Here is a 6,147-nt window from a genome sequence, read left to right as displayed (position 1 = left end):
TCTCCGCGGCGGCCCGTCATCCTCCTCGGTGACAACCTTCTTTCCTCGGTTGACATAATCTTCCGGAGTGTACCGGTTTGGAGCCTTGCCCCTTGGCTTCAACCGGTAAGCCGACCGTTGCTTGGAGGTACGCTTCGGAAGTACGCCTTGACTCGGAATTAGGTCGTCCTCGGGAGGAATCTGCACAAACATGAACACATGAGATTACAAAAGTTGAAATTAGTAAGAACATGTTTCACAGGCAACAAAATAGTCCATACATGTTCTTCGGAAGAGGAGGATGTAGGGATTTCGCCTTCGCGGCAACCTAGCAAGTTCGCTAACCGCCGCATCTTTCGTGCGGTGTTCCGCGTCATGGAACTCACGGTTACAAAGCCACCGGAACATAATTGCGTACATTCAAAGTTGGTGATCATACCTTAACGAAATTCCGCAACGGTCCGACGAGCTTTTCATCCGTGTGGCTCTGCTCCCACACAACCTCGCACTCCTCGCTTGTTTCTACGGATCTCCTCCCGCTCGTGACAAACATAGCATACACAATTTAAGCGAGCACATGGCAATCTAGATGATGTACTAGTTAGTGAGAGAATCCATTACCACGAAGTTCAGCTCGGAAGCAATAGAAGTCGATCTCCCTCTGCGAGCAAAAGTGTCGTGCTGGCTTTGCCCAACCTCATCGAACTCGGATGGGGTCGTCCAAGATCTCTTCACGATACGCGCGCTTCACTAACTCGATACGCGTGTTCCGATGGAACCACTCGAGGTAGTTGTTGAAAGCGGTGAAGTCGTGAGGCACAATCCGCTCGGGGCCGACATTCCGTGCCGCTTCCAAGCGTGTTGGAACGCCGTGATGTGGCCGCTATGATGGACTGGCCAATTTGTGATCTTCCTCTGCCGCTGCCTATCAAGCCTGCAAGAATCAACAAGTTAGTTTGTACCTCTTCTATCAAGAATCTTCCATCGCATGATTCCAGAAGTTTACCTGCGAAGCGCCTTGTCCGTGTCTTGCCACATTGGTGGGCACTCCTGATACAGCCCAAACTGTCTCATCACTCTTTGCGGCTGGTGGTGTTCAACAAGCCACATGCATATGAGTGGGCAGCGCATACGCCAGAACTGCGCCTCCTCCGTGCACTTGGGGTTTAGGCAAGTCATCACCTGCCGGTAGAGGTAGGCAAGTGCCGCTGTTCCCCAACTCCACCGGGCGTCCAACACCGTAAGCGCCTTCAGCCAACACCAATGGGCCAGCTTACCCCCACTGTCAGGAAAGAGAGTCCTGGAAATCATGTACCATAAGTACACGCGGGCGTACGTCCTCCGAGTGTCCTCGTCGGCCTCTATGGGGCATTCTCGCAAAGTTAGTTCCGATCCAAGTGAAAGACGCGCCGGCGGAAACTCTCTCCTTTGGATTTTCTGGCGGCGGAGGAGCCCTGCCAATAAGGTCCTCCATCTGTCCGCGCCACCCATCAGAAGCTGTGTTCATACACAGTGGCTCGCCCTGAATAGGTAGTCCAAGGATCATGGAAACATCCTCGGAGAGTAGGGGCCATCTCGCCGGCCCTCAAGTGGAAGGTGTGAGTCTCCGGCCTCCACCGGTCGACAAGGGCGGTGAGTGCCGAGGGGTTCATGTGTGGCCCCCACGGCTTACAAGGGATATGAACGGCATAAGACCGGTAGGCCGGATGAACTCCGTGTACCTCTCGTCATAAGGTATATCCGGTGTGCCATGGTAACGAATCTTCAAAGGGTGAAGATCCGTTCCCCTCTCCGTCATATGAACAGCCCGGTGCTCCCTGTCGTACTCTTCATCCGAAGCCACACCATCCTACATGTATGAGCAACACATACAACATATTATGAGCCATTCATACCAAATATGAGCAACACATACATGAGAATATATCCAAATAAGCCATCACACATACATTCCTAACAAATATGAGTTATTCCATCAAGAATACATGAGAATATATCTAACTTTCGAATCACATATACATCACACATACATGAGAGTTCATATCCAAATACATCACACATATGAATTTCGTAAGACATACCATTCCTAGGCACATAATAGACATATGTAAGACAATAGAATGCATTTGCTAAGCTCCAATTTTGCCTTTCACCACATACATACATAAGGATTTCAACACATACATGTAAAATTTCATTCAACACATCTAGGGTTCCTACATATCTAGGGTTCCTACATATCTAGGGTTCCTACATATCTAGGGTTCCTACACATACACATTCAACACATACATAGCCATTTCAAATCTAGTTTCCATATCTAGGGTTCATGTGCAAATCTAGCAAGATCTATGAAATTAGTGGATGAATGTGAGGGATTCGAAGGGGAATACCTTGAGGAATGGAGGAGGAAGGACTTGGCCGGCCGGATCTGACGATTGCTTGGTCGATTTGGTGGGGGGCGAAGGGGACTCGGGCGGCGGCGGCGGTTTCCTGGGAGGAACAGAGAGAAGAGAAGAAGCCGGTCGGGTCGGGCTGGGCGCGGGCGCGGGCGCCACACTTAAGTGGATGTGTGGCGCCCGTGGCATCGGCGCCACACATGCTAGTGTGGCGCCCGTGGCGTCGGCGCCACACATCGAGCCTCGCAAAACGGCTAAGTCCCGGACGTTCGGAGCCCCTGGATGTTTTCGACCGAAAACATGATATAAGATGGCATGTGTGGCGCCGTTGGGAGGGCGCCACACATGCTGCCACGTCGGACGGGCGCACCAGCTCGGCGGCGAGGGGCCACGTCGGCTGGGTGTGTGGCGCGCGGGAGGGAGCCACATGGGCATGTGTGGCGCCCGTGGAAGGGACGCCACACAAAAGGGTTAGATTGGTGAAATAGTTTCGCCGGAGGGTCAGTCTGTGCTTTTCTTCCACTTTTGGGTTATTTTTGTGTAAATCGTCTTTCATCCAACACAAGGTCTCCTACTAGGAGCTATCCGTCGTCGCGCGCGTCGTCACGCGGCGCTCCATGATCGAGCAGCGCCTTCTTTGCATTGCATGCGATCGCTGGCTGCATCGGATGCTCGCACCTCGCAGAGTCGAAGGCAGGCGCCATGATGCGCAATTGATGGTGCCGCCCAGAGGCGATTTACACAAAAATAACCCAAAAGTGGAAGAAAAGCACAGACTGACCCTCCGGCGAAACTATTTCACCAATCTAACCCTTTTGTGTGGCGCCCCTCCCACGGGCGCCACACATGCCCATGTGGCTCCCCGCTGCGGCGCCACCGACCCAGCCCGACGTGGCGCCATCGACGCCGAGCCGGTGCGCCCATCCGACGTGGCAGCATGTGGCGCCCTCCCAACGGCGCCACACATGCACTTGTAATCCCAAAACATACCGTGAGACAATTCCTGCGGGACTTAGCCGTTTGCGAGGCTCGATGTGTGGCGCCGATGACACGGGCGCCACACTAGCCTCGTGTGGCGCCGATGCCACGGGCGCCACACATAGAGCCTCGCGAAAACGGCTAAGTCCCGGAGGATTTGTCCCACGCATGTTTTGGACCCAATGGTTCATATAAGTTGGCATGTGTGGCGCCGATGCCACGGGCGCCACACTAGCACTTGTGGCGCCGGCGGGAAGGGCGCCACACATGGACTTGTGTTGAAAACATGAAAAATCCTACCAAACTCCAACGATTACGAGTACAATATTGGACACAACAAGTAGAAATTTCATGACATACACATATAACACTTCATAGGTCACATTGTAGCACGTAGATTCAAACAACAAGTAGCATTACGGACCATGGTTCGAAATGACATAGGGTTCACAAATCGATACTTATGAAGATATAGTTCACAACAACACGGAGCACATCCTAGTGTCGTCCTCGACGTGTCGTCCTCACGGGCTGCTTCCGGACGGCCATCCTCTTCGTCCGCTGCCTTGGCTGCTCCCGCTGCTGCTCCTCGCTGCTGCTGCTCCGCCGCTGCTCCTCCTCCTCCTCCTCCTCCTCCTCCTCCTCCTCCTCCTCGAAGAGAACGGCTCGTCGTTCCTCATCCTCGACATAGCTGATCTCCGCGGCGGCCCGTCATCCTCCTCGGTGACAACCTTCTTTCCTCGGTTGACATAATCTTCCGGAGTGTACCGGTTTGGAGCCTTGCCCCTTGGCTTCAACCGGTAAGCTGACCGTTGCTTGGAGGTACGCTTCGGAAGTACGCCTTGACTCGGAATTAGGTCGTCCTCGGGAGGAATCTGCACAAACATGAACACATGAGATTACAAAAGTTGAAATTAGTAAGAACATGTTTCACAGCAACAAAATAGTCCATACATGTTCTTCGAAGAGGAGGATGTAGGGATTTCGCCTTCGCGGCAACCTAGCAAGTTCGCTAACCGCCGCATCTTTCGTGCAGTGTTCTGCGTCATGGAACTCACGGTTACAAAGCCACCAGAACATAATTGCGTACATTCAAAGTTGGTGATCATACCTTAACGAAATTCCGCAACGGTCCGACAGGCTTTTCATCTGTGTGGCTCTGCTCCCACACAACCTCGCACTCCTCAGCTGTTTCTCGGATCTCCTCCCGCCGTGACAAACATAGCATACACAATTTAAGCGAGCACATGGCAATCTAGATGATGTACTAGTTAGTGAGAGAATCCATTACCACGAAGTTCAGCTCGGAAGCAATAGAAGTCGATCTCCCTCTCGCGAGCAAAAGTGTCGTGCCTGGCTTTGCCCAACCTCATCGAACCGGATGGGGTCGTCCAAGATCTCTTCACGATACGCGCGCTTCACTAACTCGATACGCGTGTTCCGATGGAACCACTCGAGGTAGTTGTTGAAAGCGGTGAAGTCGTGAGGCACAATCCGCTCGGGGCCAGCATTCCGTGCCGCTTCCAAGCGAGTGTTGGAACGCCGTGATGTGGCCGCTATGATGGACTCGGCCAATTTGTGATCTTCCTCTGCCGCTGCCTATCAAGCCTGCAAGAATCAACAAGTTAGTTTGTACCTCTTCTATCAAGAATCTTCCATCGCATGATTCCGAAGTTTACCCGTGAAGCGCCTTGTCCGTGTCTTGCCACATTGGTGGGCACTCCGATACAGCCCAAACCTGTCTCATCACTCTTTGCGGGCCGGTGGTGTTCAACAAGCCACATGCATATGAGTGGGCAGCGCATACGCCGAACTGCGCCTCCTCCGTGCACTTGGGGTTTAGGTCGGTCATCGCCGCGCCAATACGGTAGTAGCTACCATATGGCTCCCATTCCACCTGCAGACATACAATTATTTAGTAGATGCCGGTAGAATCAATCAAAACTAGGATTGCAACTCCGCGGTGATCGGTTACCCGCTCGGCGGTAAGAGTGTCCAACTCCGCGAGTGTACTGCCTGTACATGATCATTGGATCGCTCGTCATCTCCGAGACATTGTCCCAAAGGTATGCCCAAGTGGGCTCCCGATCGGAAAGTGAGGGAAATGAGGCCATGGCGTCTCGTTGAGTACCCCGGGACGCCCAACCGATAGGCGGTCCCGGCTCCATACGGAAAGTAGGAGCATGCATCCACCAATACCGCCGCTACCCGTCTTGCTCCCGAGTCCTGCGACAAGCTTCGTCCAACCGCATACATAAGATATTTGGTTACTACTTTGTGTAGCGCACTACTATAGGAAAATAGTACATAGAACAAATCATCACCTGCCGGTAGAGGTAGGCAAGTGCCGCTGTTCCCCAACTCCACCGGCGTCCAACACCGTAAGCGCCTTCAGCCAACACCAATGGGCCAGCTTACCCCCACCGTCGGAAAGAGAGTCCCGGAAATCATGTACCATAAGTACACGCGGGCGTACGTCCTCCGAGTGTCCTCGTCGGCCTCTATGGGGCATTCTCGCAAAGTTAGTTCTGATCCAAGTGAAAGACGCGCCGGCGGGAACTCTCTCCTTTGGATTTTCCGGCGGCGGAGGAGCCCTGCCAATAAGGTCCTCCATCCGTCCGCGCCACCCATCGAAAGCTGTGTTCATACACGGTGGCTCGCCCTGAATAGGTAGTCCAAGGATCATGGAAACATCCCGGAGAGTAGGGGCCATCTCTCCGGCCCTCAAGTGGAAGGTGTGAGTCTCCGGCCTCCACCGGTCGACAAGGGCGGTGAGTGCCGAGGGGTTCAT

Source organism: Lolium rigidum, chromosome 1, assembly GCF_022539505.1.
Source record: "Lolium rigidum isolate FL_2022 chromosome 1, APGP_CSIRO_Lrig_0.1, whole genome shotgun sequence".
Lineage (NCBI taxonomy): Eukaryota > Viridiplantae > Streptophyta > Magnoliopsida > Poales > Poaceae > Lolium > Lolium rigidum.
The sequence above is the reverse complement of the archived record's forward strand: the minus strand, read 5'-3'. Positions refer to the sequence as shown.